This window comes from Silene latifolia, chromosome 7 (assembly GCF_048544455.1).
Source record: "Silene latifolia isolate original U9 population chromosome 7, ASM4854445v1, whole genome shotgun sequence".
NCBI lineage: Eukaryota > Viridiplantae > Streptophyta > Magnoliopsida > Caryophyllales > Caryophyllaceae > Silene > Silene latifolia.
The window spans coordinates 127,976,613-127,980,538 of NC_133532.1; the positions used below are offsets into that span (position 1 = coordinate 127,976,613).

The following is a 3,926-nucleotide window of genomic DNA, read 5'->3' on the forward strand; positions in this document are numbered from 1 at the left end:
TTTAAAAGGAGGGGTGATTGTAACGCCCGTAAATTTCGGACCGTTAATATGTTTCGAAAATAATTAATTAATCAAGTAAAATTTGACAATAAAGTATTTAAAGTAAAAATAATTCAAAGAAATATAATTTTATCATATTTTGAAGAAAAGTATTTATTTTGATAGTTTTGAAATGTTTAAAAATAGTTTAAACCGTGTAAAATCTTTTATTTCGAAATAAGGGCGTATCGGGGGGAAAATGACAATTCGTTTGAACGTTGGGTAAACGAATTTGGAGATGGGTCGTATGAATACTCAATTTTATTGTAATCTCGTGTTTAAGAACTTTGGACTTGACGGAATTTGCGTTTGACTTACGGATTTAATTATTATTGAAACAAGTCAAACCCGACTCGTAAAAATCCCGGCTAAAAATCCCGCACTTCCTTTTCTCCTTTCCTTCTCCCTTACACGGCTGACCAGCCCTTCCTTTCTATTTTTTTTCTGGTTTGTTCATATCATCATCATCAACATTTCATCCAAACACCATTTTCACAAAATTTCAAGCTGTTTAGGCCATAAATTCTTCGTTACTAGTCCGTTTTTCGCATAATTTACCTTTCCGGAATCCCCTCGCCACGATCTACAACTTAGTATGTTCTAATTTCAATTTTCATTAAGTTATTTTAAGACCAATTTTCGGAAATTCGGTATTTTTCGGTATTGATGCTTATTTATGGTATTTTTATTGTTTATTTAGGTGAAGAATTGGAGGACGAGTTCGGGGACTCGTATATCGTAGAGGATAGCGGCTAGTTGTTGTTAGGGTTCGGGTTTTGAGGTGCTAATTGCTTATTTTCTAGCTTAAGGTAACATATTTCGAGTTACTCGACGAAAGATCGTCACATGTTTTTGATTTTTGTATGTTTGGTGATTTTTGTTGGTGTAGTAATTTTCACATGTTTAGGATGGTTGCATGCATGTCAATTGTTAGCTTAAATTATGCCTTTTGTTAGTTTAAATTATCAAAATTGAATTGGGGACGATTAATTAATTTTCAGACGGTCTTATAATGTATAAAAATGAAAAAAAAGAGGAGAAATGGTGCGGCAGCGGGCCCGGCAGCAGCCGGCAGGCCCACGGCAGCCTCGGCCGGTCTTGGGGTTGGCCCGGGTCGGTCCGTGCTTGTTTCGCGGGTTTTCGTACAATCTTGGTCTTTTCGGGTTAATTAATATTAGAATAGTATAAGTAACAAAAGGGTAGTATTTTGATAGTAACAAAAATTATGTATTGGTAAAATTGTGCTTATATTAATAGTTATCACATGTTAGGGTAGTTTACAAAAGGAAATTGTAATTAATAGGCTCAAAATGAATTTTATAGCTATAATTGTAATGTTTTGTTGATTGTCTAAAACCGAGCCTTAGTCCCTTTGATCGATGCGATGTCGATTAATTGAGTGATTGGTCACCGCAATTTGACCCGCACTGTCGCAGGCTGGGGTTGCGGGTAAAAATTCGGTTGAATGATTTAGATAATCGGCCTTTTTCTTGTTTTAGGCCATTTATCAAGCTTTTGTTCACATGTATAGCTTATTGAATTTAATAGTGACTTGTATTGTAGAAATGGCCCTAGTTTCCCCTGAAGCCTTTAATATGGTTACTATTGTTAGAATTAGAAATTAGTATTGAATACTTATTGAGGATTCTGTTGGGATTGTATGCTGTAAATAGACATTATAAGCCTTTCACATGATAGAATGCTAGAATTTATATTGATAAGTAGGACTTTTTGCCCTCTTAAGGTTAAGTGGGTGTCTTACTTGACTTGTGTGGTGAGTCATGTGTGGTGTGGGCTAAAGTATTCAAGCTGGGACTAGCTGTGACTAGGTCCTAGGTGAGTATTTCGGCCTTCATCATAGATAGGTCTTTATAGTCTCTGACGAGTATATGTTCACTGCTTGATAGCCTTTGTGTTCCTGACTAGTGGATTTATATCCAAGTTGGGGCATGACCTCGGTACTTATTTTGATAGTAAGTGGTCGGCTTAAGTACTAGCCAACCCTTCGGTGGTGTCCTTAGGGTACTCACTTCACTTTGTTTTAAAAAAGTTGTGGGTCTTGGGTGCGGTGGTGTGTATCCGCATGTCTAGGTCTCTGCAGATTTTAGGCTAGGGTTGTGTTGTCTCTTGGCCATGTTTTCTTAATAGTAACCGCTGAGCCAAGATACCGGTTCGATTACCTTCCCTACCTCGTGGTATAGACTCGAGTTACAAAGTGACTATTGACCGTACTAAGAACTTATGCCTGTCTTTGATATATTGCCCTTTCTTGTATGGTGATTTTATGAACTGTAATAGGTGAGATGTAAGCCGGTTACAGTTGATAAAGTTTGGATTACTATTTGTTATATGATTCACATGATAGTTTAGTTTGGCCAGTTTAGGGGTCATTTGCTAGAATACATGATAAGTAAATGGTTTATCAAATTGTTTACATGTTACATTACATGTTACATTAATTTTGACGATTCGTGGCTGGGAGGACTCAAAGTTACTCCCCACTGAATTGTGGCTTTCGTGTTTGTATAAAATGCGATTGACAGGTTGTTGATGCTTAGTTGGGGTCACAGACGAGCTAGTGAGCAAGGAACCTTGGACCTAGTTTTGGCTATTCTATCAGTAAACCTTTTACACTTTTGGTTTGTATATTATTTGAAGGGACATATGTCTCCCTTTTCTATTTTTGGTTTGTATCCTTATATTTCCGCGTCTTTAGTTAAGTATGTAAATTAGTTTATCAGCTGTTGCAGGGTTTTTGACACTCTTCTTGAGTTGGATTGGTTGTGAATGGTTTAAGTTAGAAAATTTTTTGAAATTGCAGGTTTTTGGACTAGTTGAACCATTTACAAACATATCCTACCAGTTTTTCTGTAGAATTTACGTCTTTAATTAAGGCTAGATTTAAGGGTGTCACAGTTGGTATTTTTGTATGTATTGTAACGCCCCGTAAAATTCGGACCGTTAGTATATTCCGAAAATAATTAATTAATCAAGTAAAATTTGACAATAATGTATTTAAAGTAAAAATAATTCAAAGAAATATAATTTTATTATATTTTGAAGAAAAGTATTTATTTTGATAGTTTTGAAATGTTTAAAAATAGTTTAAACCGTGTATAATCATATTTAGTAAAGATAGTATTCTTACTATAGAATATTAAACTAAAAGGTTGAAAAGGCTTTTATGATTTTCAATGGTTTTAACATTAGTGAATGTTAAATCTCGTTATTGGAGATATGTAGTGGCAAAGGGCCCATACAGCCACACACGCGTGCGCGCGCCACGCCGCGCCGGGCACGGGCACGGCACCTGTGGTGCGAGCCGTAGGCCGTTTTTTAAATATGGAAGGTGACCTTCCCACATCGGTAGAAGAGGGGAACGAAGCATGGTTTATAATCATGTGGCTACCTCTTCCTAATGTGACGCGTTTTAAAGCCGTGAGGGGGTTGTGTCTCCCAGAGCGGACAATATCACGTTAGCAGGTTACCTTGGGCTGTTACACGCCGAAACTCGGATTATCGTGAAAAATGCTTTAAAACTCGTTATTTGAGGCTGAAATCGAACAGGTTAACTCCTGAAATGAGCTAGGACGATTGATTGAAAAACATGGAGAAGAAAAATCCGGGTCCGGTACGACCTCCCGAACGGCAGAAATTGAAGTGCATAATGCACAGTTTTTCGGAATTCCGTGGTCCCGGAACAAAATTCTCTGGAAATCGCATAGGATGTTCCTGGGGTCATATAAAGCAGCCACGCAAAATTTGCGCACCAACGGAAGACATTTGGGGGTGCCGGTGTGCCAGAAACCATCATTCGCCGAAACTAGGATTATCATGAAAAATGCGTTAAAACTCGTTATTTGAGGCTGAAATCGAACAGGTTAACT

General features: G+C 37.3%; 1 long non-coding RNA gene across 1 annotated transcript; it reads left to right on the plus strand.

Annotated features, from left to right (window-relative positions):
* The first annotated feature begins 206 nt into the window (after window positions 1-206).
* LOC141591382 (uncharacterized) lies at window positions 207-2,956 on the plus strand. The gene is made up of 3 exons (XR_012520830.1): window positions 207-632; window positions 740-848; window positions 2,583-2,956. It is a non-coding gene; the product is annotated as an uncharacterized LOC141591382 (long non-coding RNA).
* Window positions 2,957-3,926: the final 970 nt, after the last annotated feature.